The sequence below is a fragment of the Coregonus clupeaformis genome, unplaced genomic scaffold, assembly GCF_020615455.1.
Source record: "Coregonus clupeaformis isolate EN_2021a unplaced genomic scaffold, ASM2061545v1 scaf0910, whole genome shotgun sequence".
Classification (NCBI taxonomy): Eukaryota; Metazoa; Chordata; class Actinopteri; order Salmoniformes; family Salmonidae; genus Coregonus; species Coregonus clupeaformis.
Genome location: NW_025534364.1, coordinates 90617 through 114757, shown reverse-complemented (window position 1 = coordinate 114757; position 24141 = coordinate 90617). Strand labels below are relative to the sequence as shown.

At 50.1% G+C, this 24141-nt stretch overlaps 1 protein-coding gene across 1 annotated transcript in view; it reads left to right on the top strand.

Annotated features, from left to right (window-relative positions):
• Nucleotides 1–24141, top strand: part of LOC121563430 (amyloid-beta A4 precursor protein-binding family A member 2) — an 84820-nt gene that overhangs the window by 11276 nt on the left and 49403 nt on the right. Inside the window, 1 exon segment of the mRNA XM_045217082.1 lies at nt 22305–22350. The gene's annotated coding sequence lies outside the window, so the exon portion shown is untranslated.

The window sequence follows — 24141 nt, the reverse complement described above, 5'->3', positions numbered from 1 at the left end:
GAGAACCAGGCGAGGAAGCGACAGGCCGAGGAACGCTCCTGCACCTTCACAGGTAGGTGTGGACGTGCCTTGCTCCTCTCTGTCCACCCAGCCCGTCCTCCTCCCTGTCACCTTCCCGGACTATCCTGGTCCCCCACTGAGTCCTGCCCTAGTGGACTCAGGTGCCTTATCATTACGCATCCCTCTAGTCCCTTTACAACCCCCTATCCCAGTTCATGCCCTAGACAACCGTCCCCTAGGAACAGGACTGGTGAGCCAGACCACGATTCTCATTTCCCTCACAGTTGGATCACAACTACCATGAAAGCATCACGTTCCTCATCTTAGACTCTCCTGCACACCCCATAGTTTTAAATCTCCCCTGGTTACAGTTGCATAACCCCAGTATATCGTGGACAGAGAGGAGGTTGTTGGGTTGGTCGCAGGAGTGTCAGGGGAGATGTCTCTTGGTGTCTATCTGTGCTACCTCCTTGGAAAGTCCGGACCAGACCACCCACGTCCATATCCCGGAGGAATACCAGGACCTACAGGTGGCTTTTTCGAAGACTCGTGCCACGTGCCTGCCCCCTCATCGCCCATGGGACTGCACTATCGACCTACTGCCTGGTTCTACCCTCCTGCGGGGGCACATCTACTCTCTCTCGCATGCAGAGACCGAAGCCATGGAGGTCTACATCCAGGAGGCGCTGGCCCAAGGATTCCTCCGTCCGTCCACTTCTCCGGCCTCTTCCAGCTTCTTTTTCGTGAAGAAGAAGGACGGAGGTCTCCGCCCCTGTATCGATTACCGGAGAGGGCGATGAATGGAAGACCGCCTTCAGCACCAGCACCGGGCACTACGAATACAGGGTAATGCCCTACGGCCTGACAAATGCACCCTCTGTGTTCCAATCCTTAATTAATGAGGTGTTTAGAAACATGTTGGAGCGCTCTGTAGTGGTGTACATAGACGACATCTTGGTGTACTCCACTACACGCGAGCAGCATGTCTCTCATGTCAGGTTTGTTTAGGAGAGGCTGAAATGGCATCACCTGTACACCAAGGCGGAGAAGTGCCTTTTCTTCTAGCAGGCGGTCTCCTTCCTGGGCTATCGGATATCCACCGTGGGAGTGGAGATGGAAGAACGGCGGGTCAGTGCAGTACGGTCGTGGCCTGTTCCCGCCAACATCAAGGCGGTGCAGTTCTTCCTAGGGTTTGCCAACTATTTCAGCCGCTTCATTAGGGGTTTCAGCACAATGGTGTCCCCTCTCACCTCCCTCCTGAAGGGAGGTCCTCGACAGCTGCGCTGGACTGGGGAGGCCAACGAAGCCTTTCGTGTGCTCAAGGAACGGTTTACGAACGCACCGGTTCTCGCTCACCCTGACCCGTCTCTGCCCTTCATTGTGGAGGTGGACGCCTCCGAGGTTGGAGTAGGGGCTGTTCTCTCCTAATGTACTGGATCGCCGCCTAAACTCCATCCATGCGCCTTCTACTCACGGAAGCTGTCTCTCACAGAAAGGAATTACAACGTGGGGGATCGTGAGTTGTTGGCCGTCAAGAAGGCGCTGAAGGCATGGCGGCACTGGTTGGAGGGTGCTCAACACCCATTCCTTGTCTGGACGGACCACCGGAACCTAGAGTACATTCGAGCAGCGTAGAGGCTGAACCCGCGTCAGGCCAGGTGGGCCCTATTCTTCACCAGGTTTGACTTTACCCTCTCCTACCGGCTGGGATCTAAGAACGTTAAGGCCGATGCGTTGTCCCGGGTGCATGACACAGAGGATCGGAGGGAGGAAGTGACACCCATTATTCCCCTGTCCCGCATTGTGGCTCCTGTCGTGTGGAATGTGGACGTGGACATCCGTTGAGCCCTGCGACAGGAGCCCTCACCTGCCCACCTGCCCACTGTCCCGGGACCGTCTCCTCGCCTGGGTACACACAGCACCTGTGTCGGGGCTCCCGGGTATAGCCCGTGCTATCGACTGTCTCTCCGCCAAGTACTGGTGACCCACCTTGGCCCGGGACGTCCGGGTTTACGTCTCTTCCTGCTTCACCTGCGCACAGAGCAAGACACTGAGACACCTTCCCTATGGCAAACTCCACAACGACCCTGGTCCCATCTCTTAGTGGACTTTGTCACAGACCTTCCCCCCTCGGAGGGGCACACCACCATCCTGGTCGTTGTGGACCGGTTTTCCAAAGCATGTCGTTTGATTCCTCTGCCTGGTCTCCCTACGGCCATGCAGACCGCGGAGGCTCTCTTCTCTCACGTCTTCCGGCACAGCGGATCCCGGAGGACATCGTATCTGACCGTGGTCCTCAGTTCACCTCCCGTGTCTGGAAGGCCTTCATGGAACGACTGGGGGTCACGGTCAGCCTCACCTCTGGGTACCGTCCCCAATCAAATGGGCAGGTGGAAAGGGTAAATCAGGAACTGGGTAGGTACCTTCGTAGTTACTGTCAGGACCGGCCGGAGGAGTGGGCTGCGTTTCTGCCTCGGGCAGAATACGCACAAAAATCCCTCCGTTGCTCCTCCACTAACCTTACACCCTTTCAGTGTGTTCTAGGCTATCAGCCGGCCCTTGCACCAGAGTCAGATCGAGGCTCCTGCGGTGGACGATTGGTTCCAGCGCCGAGGAGGAATGGAACACAGCGCACACCCGTCTCCAGCGTGTCGTCCTTCGGCAGAAGGCGCAGGCCGATCGTCACTGCAGTGTGGCCCCGGTCTTTCACCCCGGTTACAGGGTCTGGCTTTCTACGAAGGACCTGCCCCTCCGCCTGCCCTGCTGGAAGCTGAGCCCGCAGTTTGTGGGGCCGTTCAAAGTCCTGAAGAGAATCAATGAGGTGACGTACAGATTACAGCTCCCCGTCAATTACCGTATCTCACCCTCATTTCATGTATCTCTCCTCAGGCCGGTGGCAGCTGGTCGCTTGGCTAGTGCTGGACCCCACGACGCACCTCCCCCTCCCTTGGACGTCTAGGGAGCCCCGGTGTACTCTGTCAGCAGCCTGTTGGACTCAAGGCGTTGTGGGGGGTCTCTCCAGTACCTGGTCGACTGGGAGGGGTATGGTCCTGAAGAGCGGTGTTGGGTTCCGGCGCGGGACGTCCTGGACCGTTCTGTCATTCGGGATTTCCACAGGCGTCGTCCCGACCGATCCGCACCGCATCTCCGGGGTCGTCCCCAAGGTCTAGCTGCTGCTGAACCTGCTGATGGCTAACGCCCTTCACTCATCAACCCCGTACTTGTCTCGTCATCATTACACACACCTGCTTCTAATCCCCACTCTATCACTGTATACAGTGGGGGGAAAAAGTATTTAGTCAGCCACCAATTGTGCAAGTTCTCCCACTTAAAAAGATGAGAGAGGCCTGTAATTTTCATCATAGGTACACATCAACTATGACAGACAAATTGAGATTTTTTTTTCCAGAAAATCACATTGTAGGATTTTTAATGAATTTATTTGCAAATTATGGTGGAAAATAAGTATTTGGTCACCTACAAACAAGCAAGATTTCTGGCTCTCACAGACCTGTAACTTCTTCTTTAAGAGGCTCCTCTGTCCTCCACTCGTTACCTGTATTAATGGCACCTGTTTGAACTTGTTATCAGTATAAAAGACACCTGTCCACAACCTCAAACAGTCACACTCCAAACTCCACTATGGCCAAGACCAAAGAGCTGTCAAAGGACACCAGAAACAAAATTGTAGACCTGCACCAGGCTGGGAAGACTGAATCTGCAATAGGTAAGCAGCTTGGTTTGAAGAAATCAACTGTGGGAGCAATTATTAGGAAATGGAAGACATACAAGACCACTGATAATCTCCCTCGATCTGGGGCTCCACGCAAGATCTCACCCCGTGGGGTCAAAATGATCACAAGAACGGTGAGCAAAAATCCCAGAACCACACGGGGGACCTAGTGAATGACCTGCAGAGAGCTGGGACCAAAGTAACAAAGCCTACCATCAGTAACACACTACGCCGCCAGGGACTCAAATCCTGCAGTGCCAGACGTGTCCCCCTGCTTAAGCCAGTACATGTCCAGGCCCGTCTGAAGTTTGCTAGAGTGCATTTGGATGATCCAGAAGAGGATTGGGAGAATGTCATATGGTCAGATGAAACCAAAATAGAACTTTTTGGTAAAAACTCAACTCGTCGTGTTTGGAGGACAAAGAATGCTGAGTTGCATCCAAAGAACACCATACCTACTGTGAAGCATGGGGGTGGAAACATCATGCTTTGGGGCTGTTTTTCTGCAAAGGGACCAGGACGACTGATCCGTGTAAAGGAAAGAATGAATGGGGCCATGTATCGTGAGATTTTGAGTGAAAACCTCCTTCCATCAGAAGATGAAACGTGGCTGGGTCTTTCAGCATGACAATGATCCTGGAGTGGCCTAGCCAGTCTCCAGATCTCAACCCCATAGAAAATCTTTGGAGGGAGTTGAAAGTCTGTGTTGCCCAGCAACAGCCCCAAAACATCACTGCTCTAGAGGAGATCTGCATGGAGGAATGGGCCAAAATACCAGCAACAGTGTGTGAAAACCTTGTGAAGACTTACAGAAAACGTTTGACCTGTGTCATTGCCAACAAAGGGTATATAACAAAGTATTGAGAAACTTTTGTTATTGACCAAATACTTATTTTCCACCATAATTTGCAAATAAATTCATTAAAAATCCTACAATGTGATTTTCTGGATTTCTTTTTCTCATTTTGTCTGTCATAGTTGACGTGTACCTATGATGGAAATTACAGGCCTCTCTCATCTTTTTAAGTGGGAGAACTTGCACAATTGGTGGCTGACTAAATACTTTTTTACCCCACTGTATATATACTCCCTCTGTCATTTGTATTTGTCGGTCATTGTATATGTTGCTTGTTTTCATGAGAGGAATCTCTCCTACTATTACCTGAGTACTTTATATTTTGCACTGTGGGTTTAGTCCCGCTTTAAGCTATGGTCCTTTAATAAATTCAGTAGTTCTAAACCTGCGACTGCCTCCTGCCTACTCTCTACACTTGTGACATTATGGAAGTATACATGGAGACTGTTTAGTGACAAAAATAAGGGGTTAAATACATGTACAAATAAAAGTGTTTCCTGATCTTTCTTATAGCTCTCAGATATAGGACAGACACTTCAGAACAAACTTCCTTTAGATTTGTTTGGGGGACTATCTCTTCCATGTAGTGAATCTGTTATTCCATTTTTTTTTATATACTTCAAGGGTTCTTAAAATTCAAAATCAAATAGCAAAATTATCCTTGGTATGACCTTTTTAAAACAATTCCATATAGCTTAGTATTTTTTTGCTTCGTCAATAGTCCAGTTTATGAAGTGCACCATGTTATCCATATGCTGTTCAGCACCTTGGACAGTCCCTTTCTGGAGTCAGTTGTAAACACCTTGCGTTGTATCTGATATCCTGGTGGAACAGCTGCTTTGAACTACTGTCTGGTGAAATATCATTAGGTTCCTCACTGGGACGATGGGCAGATAGATACCCCCTGAATTGTCACACAGATGTCAGATGTTGAAGGATGACAAACAGCAGACACATCAAAACCCCAGACACATCAGGGTTCCTGATATATATTTCCTGTTGTGTTTTCTTTGTTTTCAGGAGGTATTACTGTGTAAGCTAACCCTCCGCTATCACAGCTCACACATTGATATGTGATACTGCTCCTTAATTGGTATTTTCTCAGTTTCATTCGTTGTAGTGACTGGGTTAAAACACTCATATCAGGGTATGTAGGGGTATGTAATGGTAAAGGGGATGTAATGGTAGAGTAGAAACAAAGACGGATATTGCAAATATGCACAAACGTTTTTATGTGAACTCTATATCACATCAAATTGATTTATTCCATCTCGGCGTTAAGTTTTGACTGAACAAATGTTATGCATCATTATTTTTCTACTGTACGTATCTGATGCATCGCTGTGGTTGGGAATAAATTACATTTTAAATTTTAGTCATTTAGCAGACGCTCTTATCCAGAACGACTTACAGTTAGTGAGTGCATACATTTTCATACTGGCCCCCTGTGTGAATCGAACCCACAACCCTGGCGTTGAATGAATATCAATTGAAAAGTCTGACATGCCTCTGTCTTTCTCGCAGAAGTAATTATTTGTATCAACATTTTAGTGAGGTTTTAGGTCTGACTTAAAAGTGCCTCAGCCGATGTTCTTCTCTCTCTCTCTCTCTCTCTCTCTCTCTCTCTCTCTCTCTCTCCTGCTCAGAAGTCTCACACTGAGAGGCATCACACAATGAATGGAGAACAATTAAGGCATAGAACCCTGAGAAGTCTCAGCTTCACTTGCAATGCTGTAATTTATATGCCCTCCAACTGACTCGTCATGTGTATCAGTTATCAAACTCTGCTGACTGATATAGGGGGAGACAGGAGGGTAGATCTGACATAGAACTGTCTTTGGGCACTGAAGTAAGATAGTCGAAATATGAGGATGACAAAGGATGAACAAGAAGAGTGGCACTTCTTGACTGGGCATTCTTAGTGGTGCTCCTTAGTTTCAGAATCAGAACATCAGAATAAACTTGCTTTGTTTTTGCCATGGTGAAGATGCCAGCTCATGCATTCTAATGAGGGAATTAAGAGAAGGCGTTTGGAGGGAAGAGATAGTGACTGAAATAATATTACAAGCTCTAGTGTCAGCACTTACAGCGTTGAACGTACCCGACCTGTTTGTCACCGCTGGTTTAATTGTAATCACATTCACTGGAGCAAGATGTTAATAGCCAGCCTCTAACCTCTATAATGTCTTACCGGGTGTCGCAGAGTCATACTGCCTGGCCATGTATATACCGTAGCCTCCAGGCTAAGGGGAATTCATCTGGAGGTCAATGCGTACTATTTTGACCAATAACCGTGTGTTTATCACAGTTCTTCCCTCAAAGCCCTTTAATTTCCTTTCCTGCTGATTGCTGCCGATATGTGTCTGCAATATAGAGGAGAGTCCAATGATTGCTTTGGGATGCAAGGGCACAGCATCACAGAGGTGGGAAACCTTGTAAAAGGTTGATTGGGTGTAAAGTGGCCTTGGAAAAGCTTAGCAAGCCTTTAAAATGAAATGTCTGCTGTAAGGGAGAGGGTAGAGGAGATCGATGGGAATTGATTTCCTTCTGGACCTCACCTGTTGTTCTGTTCTATGCTGTGCGGTGTGTGTGTGTGTGTATGCGTTCCTCTGGACAGCAGAGATGTCCATGTGCAGAGTCAGACCTTATGTAGAGGATAGTGTATTTTCACTCATTCACCCATTTACAATGGAGAATATTTCTGTGCATGCAGAGCAATTGAAGCCCTGTGTGTGTAAATAATGATGACTGATTGCATATATTCCTGTGATTTGTCTGATTAATCTAATGGAGTGGACTAAATGTTACGGCAGAGATCAACGAGCATGGAGGATGTGTAATGTAATGTAACTTAAGGGATGTTGGCTCCTGGCATATGATTCAGCTAAGAGTAGTTATTGACAGACAGCAGTGTGCTCCTCAATGTCTTATCTCCTAGAGGTGTCACCCACGCCGCTGCCTATTGTAGGGTCTTAACATTGTCTGCAGAACACTGGGAAAGGATCAAAACATAACCTGTCTGTCACCTTTCTCAAAACGGATAAGAAGTGCAAATACACAGACAATGACAAGCTACTACACTGACTCATACCACAGTCATCACTTCCTAAGGACAGTATACAATATGTAGCTGGCCGTGACCGGGAGACCCATGGGGCGGCGCACAATTGGCCCAGCGTCGTCCAGGGTAGGGGAGGGAATGGCCGGCAGGGATGTAGCTCAGTTGGTAGAGTTGTGGGTTCGATTCCCACAGGGGTGTCATGCCCTGGCTCTGGGGACTCTAGTATGTTGAGCCAGGGTGTGAGTGTTCATTTGTTTATGTTCTTATTTGGTTTGTTTATGTAACCAGAGACATCACGTTTTTCGTCTGTTGTTTTGATCGTGTGATCATACTCTAATAAATATAAATATGTTCACCTTCAACGCTGCGCATTGGTCCTCCTCCTTAGACGATCGTGACAGAAGAAACCACCAGAACTGGACCAAGCAGCCTAGTGAGGAGCAGAGTGGGTGGACTTGGCAACAGTGGAGGAAGAGCTTCGACTGGGTCAAGCCGAATGAGGAGCTGAATGGCGGAGATTGGAAGCAGAAGAGCGAGAGTTGGGCGAGAATTATCGAGGCCTGGCCCACGGGGAAGAGAGACTCCCAGAAATTTTTTAGGGGGGGGCTCACGACGTCGGACCAGCAGGAGGCCGCGATAGAGCGGCCCAGCGGGTTGCCAGAGGAGGCCGCCAGGTTACGGGGGCCACTGGTCGAAGAGGGGATGGAGGATGTAGAGGCACGGCGAGAGGTACTGGCGTGTGTTGCCAGTCCGGTCCGGCCTGTTCCTGATCCCCACGTAGGGCCAGTGGTGTGTGTTCCCAGTACGGTCCGGCCTGTTCCTGCCACTCGCACCAAGTCTACGGTGCGCATCGCCAGCTCGGCCCGGCCCATTCCTGCTCCCCGCACCAAGTCAGTGGTGCGTTTCGTCAGCCCTGTCCGGCCCGTTCCTGTTCTCCGCACCAAGTCTGTGGTGCGCGTCGCCAGCCCAGTCCGGCCCATTCCTGCTCCCCGCACCAAGTCAGTGGTGCGTTTCGTCAGCCCTGTCCGGCCCGCTCCTGCTCCCCGCACCAAGTCAGTGGTGCGCGTCGTCAGCCCGGCACGGCCCGTTCCTGCTCCCCGCACCAAGTCAGTGGTGCGCTTCGTCAGCCCGGTCCGGCCCGCTCCTGCTCCCCGCACCAAGTCAGTGGTGCGTTTCGTCAGCCCGGCTCGGCCCGCTCCTGCTCCCCACACCAAGCCAGTGGTGTGCGTTGTCAGTCCGGCACGGCCCGTGCCTGTTCCACCGGTGGCGGGTCCGGCACCGGTCAGGTGCTGCGTCACGCCGGAGCTAGAGCAATCCGCTCCACCTGTGTTCAGTTCAGCTCTGGTCAGCAGGGCCAGACCGGACCAGGGGTACTTTGGGGGGTTAGAGAAGGAGTGGGGGTCATGTCCGGAGCCGGATCCGCCGCCGAGGCGGAGTGCCCACCCGGTCCCTCCCCTGTTGTATTTGGTTGGCGCGGTCGGAGTCCGCGCCTTTAGGGGGGGGTACTGTCACGCCCTGGCTCTGGGGACTCTAGTATGTTGAGCCAGGGTGTGAGTGTTCATTTGTTTATGTTCTTATTTGGTTTGTTTATGTAACCAGAGACATCACGTTTTTCGTCTGTTGTTTTGATCGTGTGATCATACTCTAATAAATATAAATATGTTCACCTTCAACGCTGCGCATTGGTCCTCCTCCTTAGACGATCGTGACAAGGGGGTTGGAAAAAAAAAGTAATGTATGCATTCACTAACTGTAAGTCGCTCTGGATAAGAGCGTCTGCTAAATGACTAAAATGTAAATGTAAAATGTTAATTTGAGGCAGTTTGCTACAGCAGGAAAATAATCTGGCAGCAACAGGAAATGTTTTAACAGGTTAAACATAGGGCTGGGCGATATGGTCTAAAAATCATATCTCAATTTTTTCAAACTTATGGGCGACTCATGATATATATTAAAATAAAATAAAATCTCTAGATAAGCGTTGTTATACAATTAAAGGTAAAATTGTGATGGATGATTTGAAGGAGTCAGGCGCAGGAGGGTAAATCACAGAATACAGAATTTATTCCGGAATACAGAGTTACGCAGAAATGCGTCAAACAGTCCAGTGCGCAAAACAGGCGCACTGGAACCAAACAGGCACACAGGGAAAAATACCCCCTCACAATAAACAATCACACACAAGGACAAGGGGGCAGAGGGAACACTTATACAAGTACTAATGAGGGGATATGAACCAGGTGTGTGTAATAAACAAGACAAAACAAATGGAATGATGAGATGAGGAACGGCAGTGGCTAGAAGGCCGGTGACGACAAACGGCGAAGCCTGCCCGAACCAGGAGAGGAGGCAGCTTCGGAGGAAGTCGTGACAGTACCCCCCCTTGACGCGCAGCTCCATCAGCGCACCGACACCAGGACGGCCAGGAGGACGCGGAGCAGGGCGAGCCGGAGCAGGGCGACGGTGGAAATCCCGCAACAGGGAGGGATCGAGGATATCCCTCACCGGGACCCAGCACCGCTCCTCCAGACTGTACCCCGCCCACTCTACGAGCTACTGAAGGCCCCCCACCCGACGCCTCGAATCCAGGATGGAATGGACGGAGTACGCCGATGTCCAGAGGAGGCAGAGGGCCTCCCATACCTCAGACTCCTGGAGCGGACCAGCCACCACAGGCCTGAGGAGAGACACATGGAACGAGGGGTTAATACAATAATCTGGTGGGAGTAATAACCTATAGGTAACCTCGTTTATCCTCCTCAGGACTTTGAACGGCGTCACAAACCGCGGGCTCAGCTTCCGGCAGGGCAGGCGGAGGGGCAGATTCCGGGTCGAGAGACAGACCCGATCACCGGGTACGAAGATCGGGGCCTCACTGCGGTGGCGGTCAGCGTTGGCCTTCTGACGACGCAAGGCGCGTTGGAGGTGGACGTGAGCAGCGTTCCAAGTCTCCTCTGCGCGCTGAAACCAGTCATCCACCACAGGAGCCTCGATCTGGCTGTGGTGCCACGGTGCCAGAACCGGTTGATAACCTAGAACACATTGGAATGGCGTTAGGTTAGTGGAGGAGTGACGGATAGAGTTCTGGGCATATTCGGCCCATGGCAAGAACACCGACCACTCCCCCGACCGGTCCTGGCAGTAGGACCGCAGGAACCTACCCACATCCTGATTCACCCTTTCCACCTGCCCTTTAGACTCGGGGTGGAAACCAGAGGTCAGGCTGACCAAGACCTCCAGACGTTCCATAAACGCCTTCCAGACCTTGGATGTGAACTGGGGACCCCGGTCAGACACTGTCCTCTGGTACCCCGTAGTGCCGGAAGACGTGTGTAAACAGGGCCTCCGCAGTCTGCAGGGCCGTGGGGAGACCGGGCAAAGGAAGGAGGTGGCAGGCTTTGGAAAAGCGGTCCACAACGACCAGGATGGTGGTGTTACCTTGAGAGAGGGGAAGATCAGTAAGGAAATCAATACTCAGGTGAGACCATGGACAAGAGCAGGCACGTACAGCTGGACACTGAGGTGGAGATGGCTCTGTGCGTAACGCCTGCTCTATATCCGCGTCCATTGCCCATACTACCGGCGCCACAATGCAGGAGGCTGGGAGTATGGGGGTGTTGTCTCTGTGCCTCTCCTCTGTGTCGTACAGCCATGACAGTGCGTCTGCCTTCACGTTCTTCGTACCCGGGATGTATGATAGTGTAAAATCAAACCAGGTGAAGAATAGGGCCCACCTGGCCTGGCGAGGGTTCAGCCTCCTCGCTGCCTGGATGTACTCCAGGTCACGGTGGTCCGTCCAGACGAGGAAAGGGTGTTTTGCACCTTCGAGCCAGTGCCTGCACACGGTCAGGGCTCGGACAACAGCCAACAGCTGCCGATCACCAACTTCGTAGTTCTGCTCGGCCGGGCTGAGCTTCTTGGAGAAGAAGGCACAGGGGTGGAGCTTGGGTGGCATGCCCGAGCATTGAGATAGGACCGCGCCTATCCCTACCTCGGACGCATCCACCTCCACTACGAACGGTAGTGATGGATCGGGGTGGGCCAGTACCGGGGCTGAGGTGAACAGACCCCTCAGGTTACTGAAGGCCCTGTCAGCCTCAGCAGACCAGCGGAGCCGGGACGGCCCACCCTTCAACAGAGATGTGATGGGAGCTGCGACCTTGCCAAAGCCCCGGATAATCTCCGATAGTAGTTGGCAAAGTCAATAAAGCGCTGCACCTCCTTTACCGTGGTTGGAGTCGGCCAATTACGCACGGCTGAAATGCGATCTCCCTCCATCTCCACACCTGAGGTGGTAATGCGGTATGCGAGGAAGGAGACGGACTGTTGGAAAAACAGACACTTTTCTGCCTTGCCAACTCTTTGCGAACCAGGGACACATGCTCGGTGCGTGTAGCGGAATACACCAGAATGTCATCGATGTAGACCACTACACCGCGACCAAGCATGTCCCGAAACACGTCATTCACAAAGGACTGGAAGACGGATGGAGCATTCATCAAACCGTAAGGCATCACCAGGTATTCCTAATGCCCCGTGGTTGTGCTGAATGCTGTCTTTCTCTCGTCCCCCTCTCGGACACGCACCAGGTTGTACGCACTCAGGAGATCTAATTTTGTGAAGAAGCGCGCCCCATGCATTGACTCGATCACAGATGGAATGAGGGGTAGAGGATAACTAAATCGTATCGTCCCCTTGTTCAGTGATCGGTAATCAATGCAAGGGCGCAGACCGGCGTCTTTCTTCTTCACAAAAAATAAACCAGAGGAGGTGGGCGAAGTGGAGGGATGTATAAACCCCTGGCTCAGGGACTCTGAGACGTATGTCTCCTTAGCCTCCGTTTCAGCTTGTGACAGGGGATACACATGACTCCTGGGAGGCACAGCGTCTACCCGGAGGTTTATCGCGCAATCCCCCGCCCGATGAGGTGGTAATTTGGTCGTCTGCGTTTTGGAAAATGCGTGCACCACATCGAGGTATTTGGGGGGAATGCGCACGGTGGAGGTACGGTCTGGACTTTCCACCGTGGTTGCACCAAGGAAACACAGAGACACCTACCCTGACACTCTTGCGAACACCCCGTGAGAACCCTCTGGGACCGTGAAAAGGTGGAGTTGTGGAGTGCTAACCAGGGAATACCTAACACAACAGGGAAAGCAGGAGACTCAATAATAAAAAAAAGTGACTTGTGTAACCATAGTGACTGGTGCTGTAACCTCCCTAACAAACCCGGACCCTAATGGTAAACTGTCAAGTGCTCTGATGGGGAGTGGAATGGATAGGGGAACCAATGTAATGCCTAGACTGTGTGAAAATGACCTGGCCATAAAGTTCCCAGCTGCGCCTGAATCGACCAGCGCCTTACACTGGGGAACTACAATGTAATCAGGAAAGTGGATGGGTAGGGTACAGTGCACAGCAGAGGGCTCTGAACGAGTGTGGGTGTTCGATACCTGGGGTGACGCGAGAGTGCCCTGCCTGCCGCCTCCAGACCCAAAAGAACGCTGACGACATTGTGCAGTGAAATGTCCTTGCGTGCCACCAGAGTGACAATGGTGCTGTCGTCCTCCGCTCTCCCGGATCGCCGCTCCACCCAGCTCCATCAGCTCGTGATCTGGGTCGAGCAGGGTTGGAATGGGCAGGCCCCCTCCAGGACGTCTTCTGGCCGCCGGATGGCCATGTCCACCAGTTGAGTGAAGGACAATATGGTGTCCCGGCAGGCTAGCTCCCTTCGGACGTCCTCCCGTAGATGGCACCGGAAGTAGTCGATGAGGGCCCGCTCGTTCCACCCGGACCCAGCTGCTAGAGTCCGGAACTCCAGGGCGAAGTCCTGCGCGGTCCTCGTCCCCTGCCTCAGGTGGACCAGCCACTCGCCCGCCTCTCGACCCTCGGGCAGGTGATTGAAGACAGCCCGAAAGAGGCGAGTGAACTCCCCGTAGTTGTCCAACGCAGCTCCTGCATCATTCCAGACCGCGTTGGCCCACTCCAGGGCTTTTCCCGAGAGGCAGGAGACGAGGGCGGACACCTTCTCCCGCTCCGATGGGGCCGGGCTGATGCTGGAATAGTAAAGCTCCAGTTGGAGGAGGAATCCCTGGAAGAGAGCAGCTGTCCCGTCGAAATCCTGTGGTCGGGATATATGGATCCCTCTGGGTGATGGGGTGTGGGTGGCTGGATCCGGTCGCCTAGCTGGTCCCGACAGATCTAATCCTCTCCTCTCCAGGCGTTGGACGACCTGGAGAACCCGATCCATCGCTTCTCCCAAGCTGGCTAGCATCGTCGAATGCTCCTGGACCCGCGCCACGACTCCAGGCATGCGCTCCTCTCCTGCTGACTACGTGGCGGGTGTGTGATTCTGTGATGGATGATTTGAAGGAGTCAGGCGCAGGAGGGTAAATCACAGAATACAGAATTTATTCCGGAATACAGAGTTACGCAGAAATGCGTCAAACAGTCCAGTGTGCAAAACAGTCCAGTGTGCAAAACACTGGAACCAAACAGGCACACCGGCAATACAAAATACACAGAGCTCAACCGAGCTACACTCTCCTCACAATAAACAATCACACACAAGGACAAGGGGGCAGAGGGAACACTTATACAAGTACTAATGAGGGGATATGAACCAGGTGTGTGTAATAAACAAGACAAAACAAATGGAATGATGAGATGAGGAGCGGCAGTGGCTAGAAGGCCGGTGACGACGAACGCCGAAGCCTGCCCGAACCAGGAGAGGAGGCAGCTTCGGAGGAAGTCATGACAAAAATAGACTGCATTACAAACAGTCAGCAATAATCAAATGAATTCAGGGCTTGTGAAGTTAGACCTAGGCTAAATATAAGCCTTCCACAACCAGTAGACCCACTAATAATTGCATTATTTTATCAAAATAGTTTAACCTGCTTTTTTTTTAAATAATCACTGATCTGGCTTTCAAGTCTGTCTATGAAAATGCACTTTTTTGTTACAAATGTAACTAGATGTCACGATCGTCGGGAAGAGAGGACCAATGCGCAGCGTGGAAGGTGAACATACTTATTTATTAGAGTCACCACACGAACAAAACAACAAACGATAACGTGACGTCCTTGGTTACCCTACACAAAACCAATACGGAACAAGAAACCACACCAAACGAATGCCTAACGGCTACCTAAGTATGGCTCCCAATCAGAGATAACGAGCTACAGCCGTCTCTGATTGGGAGCCACCCTGGCCAACATAGAAATACAAAACTAGACTATCACCCTAGCACACAAAACACAAAGAAACAACACACCCTGGCTCAACATAACAGAGTCCCAGAGCCAGGGCGTGACAGTACCCCCCCCCAAAGGCGCGGACTGCGACCGCGCCAAACATAAACCGAACAGGGGAGGGCCGGGTGGGCATTCCTCCCCGGAGGCGGTTCCGGCTCCGGGCTTGACCCCCACCCTCCAACCAACCCCCCAAAGCGCCCCTGGTCCGGTCTGGCCCTGCTGGCCGGAGCTGGACTGAACACTGGTGGAGCGGATTGCTCTAGCTCCGGAGTGGAGCAGCTGACCGGTGACCAGGCACCGGTGGAACAGGCACGGGCTGTGCCGGACTGACGACGCGCACCACAGGCTTTGTGCGGGGAGCAGGGATGGGCCGGACCGGGCTGACGACGCGCACCATTGGCTTGGTGCGGGGAGCAGGGACGGGCCGAACCGGGCTGACGTAGCGCACCACTGGTTTGGTGCGGGGAGCGGGAACAGGCCGGACCGGGCTGACGACGCGCACCATCGGCTTGGTGCGGGGACGGGCCGAACCGGGCTGACGAAGCGCACCACTGGCTTGGTGCGGGGAGCAGGAACAGGCCGGACCGGGCTGGCGACGCGCACCCCAGGCTCGGTGCGAGGGACAGGAACAGGCCGGACCGTACTGGGGACACACACCACTACGCGGGGATCAGGAACGGGCCGGACCGGACTGGTAACACACCCCAGTACCTCTCGCCGTGCCTCTACACTTTCCTCCCCTTTTGTGACCAGTGGCCCCCGTAACCTGGCGGCCTCCTCTACTAACCGCTCCATCGCGGCCTCCTGCTGCCCCGTCGTCCACGGCGTGAGCCCCCCCCTAAAAAATGTCTGGGTGTCTCTCCTCCCCGTGGACCAGGCCTCCATAGTTCTCGCCCAACTCTCGCTCTTCTGCTTCCAACTCCAGCCTCTCTCCTCCTCACACGGCTTGACCCAGTCGAGGTGGCACAGGAGATCCGCTAGAGATTCCCCCGGCGATGGCTCCTGGACACGCTGCTTGGTCCAGTTTTGGTGGTTTCTTCTGTCACGATCGTCGGGAAGAGAGGACCAATGCGCAGCGTGGAAGGTGAACATACTTATTTATTAGAATCACACCCTGGCTCAACATAACAGAGTCCCAGAGCCAGGGCGTGACACTAGAACCATGCATAATGCACATGAACTAATAATGACTAACTTCTTATAGCAGGCATTAGGCTATAGACAATGAACACAGGTCTCATCAACAATCTCTCAAGCCCACGTGCTAGTGATTAGCCAGCTAATCTTTATATTTCAACATCAAGTTTAGCCAACTTGGATCTATTTGCTAGCTAACAAGGTTGAACAGTTGAATTGTTATGAACACACCCTTCTGTTTGTCTCCAACTGTTTGAAAAGCATGTTAGCCTGTCCACTTTGTTCAGATGTTGAAATCAAGTGGCCTACCTTATTTTCAGAATGAGAATGAGTTGCCAATTCCTTAAATAATTGTATTTTATGCTTATTGCACATTTATAAAACACAGACTAGACAGCTAGTATAACAGTCTGTGGCTAAAATGCTGCTAGCGGTATGTGGTACCCCAATGCTGCGCACGACAGAAACTGAGCATTCATTTTCCAGAATCAATGTTCATTGATACTGTAGTTTTAGTAGTGTCTGCTCTGCGTGCAATTTGATAGTGGAGACATAAAAGGGTATCGTTAAAAAAGTTAACTTCTCCTCTATTACAGTAAAATAATGTCTCAATGTGTTTTGGTGTCCAGATGACTGATTCTGCAAATGCAAGTAGCGAGTTGAAACCGCTTGTCAGAGAGGAAGATGTGATCTCTCAACTTTGTTGGCGTGAGAGGCAAAGAGAGGGGCTTGGTGTGTGCGTAAACCATAGAGGAAGAGGTGAAGTGAGAGGTTTCACTCTCGCTAAAATCTATCCAAAATAAAGCCAATGCGTTTCTATGGGTTTATTTTGGACCTAAGCTTGTCGCCTGCCTTCCTGCCTTCCCGCCATTGGGACAACAACTCCCATTGTTAGGGTGCAGACGTGCATCTCGTCATTATATTAAGATCTCTGGTTTAAATGGTGAGGTGCACACAGCACAGAAGGAGCGAAAGAGACAAGACCGAAAATACAACACGAGAACAAGCGGACATAAACGAAAAATAACAAAACATTGATTCTTGCGATACAGGCATTTGGAATATAACGCAAAAACATCAATTCAAATTAATGTGAGCCCAGCCCTAGTTTAACAGGTTAACATTCACAAGGCCGCAGGGCTTGACGGATTACCAGGACACGTACTCACAGCATGCGTTTACCAACTGGCAAGTGTCTTCACTGACATTTTCGCACCAACTGTTGTCACCTTCTCACCAAGCTGCTTGGCGATGGTCTTGTAGCCCAATCCAGCCTTGTGTAGGTCTACAATCTTGTCCCTGACATCCTTGGAGAGCTCTTTGGTCTTGGCCATGGTGGAGAGTTTGGAATCTGATTGATTGATTGCTTCTGTAGACAGGTGTCTTTTATACAGGTAACGAGCTGAGATTAGGAGCACACTCTTAAAGCACACTCTTAAACATCTCCCTACCACCCCAACAGATCCACAAATGACGCAATCTCTATTGCACTCCACACTGCCCTTTCCCACTTGGACAAAAGGAACACCTACGTGAGAATGCTGTTCATTGACTACAGTTCAGCGTTCAACACCATAGTGCCCTCCAAGCTCATCATTAAGCTAAGGACCCTGGGACTGAACACCTCCCTCTGCAACAGGATCCTGGACTTCCTGATGGGACGCCCCCAGGTGGTGAGGGTAGGCAACAACACATCTGCCATGCTGACCCTCAACACAGGGGCCCCTCAGGGGTGCGTGCTTAGGCCCTTCTTGTACTCCCTGTTCACCCACGACTGCATGACTCTAACACCATCATTAAGTTTGCTGACGATGGTGGTAGGCCTGATCACCAACGACGAGGAGATAGCCTATAGGAAGGAGGTAAGAGACCTGGCACTGTGGTGCCAGGACAACAACCTCTCCCTCAACGTCAGCAAGACAAAGGAGCTAATCGTGGACTACAGGAAATGGGGGGCCGAGCACGCCTCCATTCACATCGATGGGGCTGTCGTGGAGCGGGTCAAGAGCTTCAAGTTCCTCGGTGTCCACATCACTAAGGATCTATCATGGTCCAAACACACCAATACAGTCGTGAAGCGGGCACGACAACGCCTCTTCCTCCTCAGGAGGCGCAAAAGATTTGGCATGGGCTCTCAGATCCTCAAAAAGTTATACAGCTGCACCATTGAAAGCATCTTGACTGGCTGCATCACCGTTTGGTATGGCAACTGCTTGGCATCCGGCTGCAAAGTGCTACAGAGGGTAGTGTGGACGGCCCAGTACATCACTGGGGCTGAGCTCCCTGCCATCCAGGACCTTTATACCAGGTGGTGTCAGATTAAAGCTCTACAAATTGTTAAAGACTGCAGCCACCAATGGCATAGACTCTCTGCTACCGCATGGCAAGCGGTACTGATGCACCATGTCTGGAACTAACAGGACCCTGAACAGCTTCTACACCCAAGGCATAAGTCTCCCGAGTGGCGCAGTGGTCTAAGGCACTGCATCGCAGTGCTAGCTGTGCCACTAGAGATCCTGGTTCGAATCCAGGCTCTGTCGTAGCCGGCCGCGACTGGGAGACCCATGGGGCGGTGCACAATTCGTCCAGGGTAGGGGAGGGAATGGCTGGCAGGGATGTAGCTCAGGGTTCGATTCCCACGGGGGGCCAGTATGAAAAATTTAAAAAATAATGTATGCACTCACTAACTGTAAGTTGCTCTGGATAAGAGCGTCTGCTAAATTACTAAAATGTAAATAAGACTGCTAAATAGTTAACCAAATAGCTACCCGGACTATCTGCATTGACCCTTTTTGCACTAACTTATTTTGACTCATCACACACGCTGCTGCTACTGTTTACTATCTGTCACTTTATTCCTAGTAATATGGACATACTGTATCTACCTTGATTACCTCGTACCCCTACACATTGACTCGGTACTGGTACCCCTTGTACACTGAGTATACCAAACATTAGGAATACCTTCCTAATATTGAGTTGCACCTTCTTTAACCTGTCTCCTCCCCTTCATCTACATTGACTGAAGTACATTTAACAAGTGACATCAATAAGGGATCATAGTTTTCACCTGGATTCAGCTGGTCAGCCTATGTCATGGAAAGAGAAGTTCTTAATGTTTTGTATACTCAGAGTATATAGCTAAGTTATTGTTACTCATTGTGTATCTATTATTACTTTTGTTATTACGTGTTTTACTTTGAAATTATTTCTCTAATTTTGTTCTCTCTGCATTGTTGGAAAGGGCCTATAAGTAAGCATTTCACTGTTAGTCCACACCTGTTGTTTACGAAGCATGTGACGAATACAATTTGATTTGAATTATTATGTGGATTATAATTAATGGATATTTTGTTGTAGGGTTTGATACATTTTACGTTAGGGCAAATCAAGTCCGCCATTTTTAACTTTAGAAGCCTTTTTAAACCTTGAATACACTACACGTTTGCATATCCTGCTGTGCAGGAAAATTCTTATCAACAAAAGAGTGATCAAATTAAGACCCTACATCTGTAGCTAGCTACTATATTCTGCTACATGTCAAATGTAAATATTTGACAGGCCTACTTATACTGTACGTTTGGCACAGTATTTTGGTTTTTCATATTGCAGTAATGTACTGTAATTGGCTATTGCTAGATAATGCATACATATTGATTGTGAGTTGTTGCAGGTGTTGGTAACTGTCCTCCCATCAACAGAACACGTGTCATTTGTTGCCGTCTCCGGCGACTGATCTGAATGGTCCTATGCAGAGAAGTAGAAGCTGCAGTGTACTGCAGTGTGAGTGGGGCCTCTGGGACCAACCGTAGCCCCAGGGCGTGAGATGATACTGCAACCAAAGCACAATGTGACTGCCTGGCTGAGCGGGAGAGACAGTGGTGTCGCTGACACTCTTTATCTGTCTGAGAAAAGGAGAGCGAGTGTGTGTGTGTGTCTGCATGCTTGCGTCTGTTTGTATTGTATGTGTGTGCGTGTGTGAGAGCGCAGGACACATTGCAGTCGCCAGACTAGGCGACTGCAGGCTGATTGTTTTGTGCCTTGAGAAGTTGAGGAAATGTCCCAGCTAAGCTTCTAATACCTGAAGAGGTGATAATAGATTCTGCTCTGCCTCCTAACTGGCAATGTGTTCTCAGTAACAAGCACAGTTGGTTGTTTTCACTCTGTCTTTTTCTGCAAAACTGTGTCTTCCCCTGGGAGGATGAGTCACACAGCGCTGCTTACTATCGGTTCAAAGCAGTTTCATCCTCAGATGGAACATGGGCATTGTTTGGTAGATAGCTCAGCTGTGTGCTACCTGCTCATATATTTATCACCTGGGATAGAGCAATGCCTCTTCTGGCACTATCAGTTCTCCTAAGCATTTCGATTTGCAGCGCTAATGTTATTGCTCTTGATCATGACTTTGGACACAGTAAATTAAATATTTCTGGGTGCTACACATAACAATTATTTATTTATACTCTGTCTTAAAACTAATTATGGTTGATCATTGAAATGGCTGAACAATGCGATTTTGCACAGGTATGGGGGCAGGGGGGTACAGCACAACACTTAGGTGTGCTGGTTAGGAATGGTCTATCAGACTCTGGCAGGATTTTTGACATGGGGTAATAGCAGGAGTGGGCCCGCATGGCCCCTGAGGACCCATGATGGCTGCCTGACAGTGAACATCAGCACTCAATAGTCTTGGCATCTCCCACATGCTCGTTGAGTGACACTCAACTCTCCATGCTGTCAGCAGGCTCTCCTCATCCCTCCTCTTCCCTCCTCATCTCTCCTCTCCCCCCAACAGACTAACTGTCCCTCTGAAGCTGGATGGATCCTCTCTAGGCTCTAATTGTGGAGTGGAACATGAATGTGGATGTGGAAGCCTTCCTTCACAAAGAGGATGTGGGGCTGAGATTTACACTGGCTGGACTCTGCTACAGTAGCCTATCGGGCACAGCTTGTGACTCCAGCCATTTGTCAAGATTTGCGGGAGAATCTGCCCTGTTTCCACCCAGACTGAGACTGAGCTTAGCTGCAGATGGCAACCTCTCCTGGAAGGCAAAGTAGGATGCAACCTGTTAGAATGCAGTAAGCCTATTCCCTGTATCCGAGATGGAGGCACAAACATCCCAGAAAACAATTCTGTCACTTCACACTTAGAGCCCAGGAGATCAGTCTTGTTTGCCCTGGTGTTGTTGTTTTTCTTTGAAGCATCTCTCCCCTTCAGTATCAGCTGATGTTGGTAAAGGGAGACAGGATGTTTTAGGACATCAAAGAAGCAGCCCGCCTTTAATCAGCACTCCAGCCTGAGCACGAACAGAAGCAGGTAGTAGGTAGGTTACTTTATGCCTTAGGTCTGTCTCTGGATAGGAAGATGTGGTAAGATAACATTAGCGTCTCTGTGCTGTGGTGTAAGGTATCTCCTCGGCGAGGTTGGCGTGTCCAAATGGGTCTCAGTAACAATACGATGTGCAAATCACGTCCAGTTCCACCTGAAGCCTTGAGGGGAGGAAGGATGTGTCAGCACAAGGCTTATCATGCAGAAAACATCTGGCCAGAGGGATGAGTGTTCCTGAAAGAGACAGCATTATGTGAGAGGGAGGGAGAGAAGGAGAGAGAGAGAGAGAGAGAACAGTCAGCAGCAGCATCCTCTTCCTGTGCTGCCTGTCTCAATTGGCAATCCCCCCTCTCTCTCCTTCTCTCCCTCCATTTCTGCCTCTCTCCCTCCCTCCGTCTCTGCTCCCTCTCCCCATTAGGGTGCCAGCAGAATAGAGCTACTTAATGAATCAGAATCTTTGTGAGCCCGTACTCAGTAATCACATCACACTAAACTGAGAGACAACTTTTTTCTCCTGTTAGTGCTTGGGTTTGTTGCTAATCTAATGACATACCAGTTCCTTTCTGGATGCTCCCTCCAACCCAGAGATAAGCTCACAGTGCTCTTTGTTGAGTGCATTGGCATGAGGAGCTGATCAGCTGTGACAGGAAGCACCCTGAGAGCATGTGATGTCTACGCTCATTGCTCTAACTCTCCTGTTAAAGACTGGGGCTTTTTGGGCTTCTCATCTTTATTTTTGCAGTGTTGCTTAAAAACCAATTTGGAAATCTTGCTGTGAGTGGTGCAGTAATGATGTTGTTTTGACCCAAAAGCCAGACTACTTTATTACCAAGGGACCGAGGGAGGAGGGGGGTGATAGATCAAGGTTTTACTGTCTGAGCTGAACCAGTTGCCTCTTCACCATACTCAGCATTGTACTCTTTTTGTTTCAGGAGTGTACCTGGGAAATAGACATCATCCACCAACCTACAGCGATTGGTGAGTATTTCTCCCTATTTTGTTGTTTCTACTTTCCAGCATTAATGGGTTTCATTCTCAAGGTTGTTATAGCTGTGCTGCTGTTGTTGTTTAAACTAGGTGGCTTTATTAGATGGAAAGGTGGGATCAGGTGCACATCTCAATGACAATGTGTGCATTTAAAAAGGTTGTCAGTAGTCGTATTTTCTGTCATTGAATGTGTTCCGGTTAAGCTAACTAATCAGAGCAATGCAAAGCTCAACTCAAGGCTCCTCTGTGCTGTAGTCTTTTCCGTTTCAATGCTCATTACTGTCCTATGATCCTAGTGCTTACCATGTGATGTGTTGCTGTTGTGACAGAGACCTGTGGGGCACAGGGCATCCTCTGGGCCCAGGGGAGTCCCCAGACCACCTGGGCTCTCTGTAGAGAAGTGTGATATTGACACGGAAGAACTGTGTGAGGGAGGGGTAGATGAGGATGCACAATGATCAGGCAGGGAGGAGGAGGAGGAGGAGTAGGGAGGTATCGTGGGAGAAGTCTTTGAAGACGTTACAATGCAGAGGAGAAAGAGGAAAAACAAAGCTGAGCAACCCAAAATGCTGTGAACCTCTTTAAGGCAACCCTCTCCTCATCACATATTCATCTTCAGCTGGAATATTTATACAGAGCCATCCTTTGAGATAGACTGAGCAACAGTTCCATTTTCTAGAGAAGAGGACCAAGCTGCCAGTCAGCAGCCTTGTAGGTCACTTCGTGGGTGACTGTCATGGGTGACTGTCATAGGTGACTGTGGTATTACGGCTACTAGACCTTTAGCTTGGCAGTCAGACACTCAAACATCCAATCACCATACTAGTGTCTCATGGTGTGAGTAGGACCATAACAGCATAACGCTTTTTTATCATTAAACAGAATGTGCAATAACTGAACTGCTCAAGCAGTGAGGTAGACAGAGAACATGTCAGCTATACAGTAGTCTATATTTGCCTGGCTACTCAACCTCCTTGCTCCGGCCAAACGCTACGCCACGCCCACGGACTTTCTTTTCTTCTCCGCAATGAGTCTGGATCTGAGTACCTCCCCGACGATTTCAAGAACGCAAACACATTCTAACCGTTCTGATTGGTCCCAGAAACCAATGGGTTGAGTCAGAACACACATGGGTAAAGCGGCATTTTCAAAATGTGTCATTGGCTTTGATACTCTGATTAGTTAGAGATGATCCAATCACTGATAACTTTGTTTTGTACAACACCCCTCATTTTGACGTCACCACAAACGACTTCAACGATGACAGTCCCAGACTGAAGTTTGTAGCGAACATAGAGCAGCAGAAAAATTATGTTTGAGTCGTCAGGCAAAGTCTATATATCAGCTGTCATTCTTCTTCTCATGATGTGACATTTCATTTGAGGTAGATCAAGAGTAGCTCTATATGGTATAGGAAGAAGAAGCACATTTTTTACATTTTAGTCATTTAGCAGACGCTCTTATCCAGAGCGACTTACAGTTAGTGAGTGCATACATTTTCCATACTGGCTCCCCGTGGGAATCGAACCCACAACCCTGGCGTTGCAAGCGCCATGCTCTACCAACTGAGCTACAGGAGGCCCCCTGTTGATGTGTACTCTCAGTTACTCAGAGCAGAGAAGTGACAATAGTAGGCGAGACACATCCAGGAGGAGGAAATATGTTATTGTCATTTCATAAAATTGGAAATTGATTAATTTGCATTGTAAAGTATGTTATAGAAATGCTGATACCGTATGACCTTTGCTTTAAGAACGCATGAGGACCCATACTGGGAAAAAT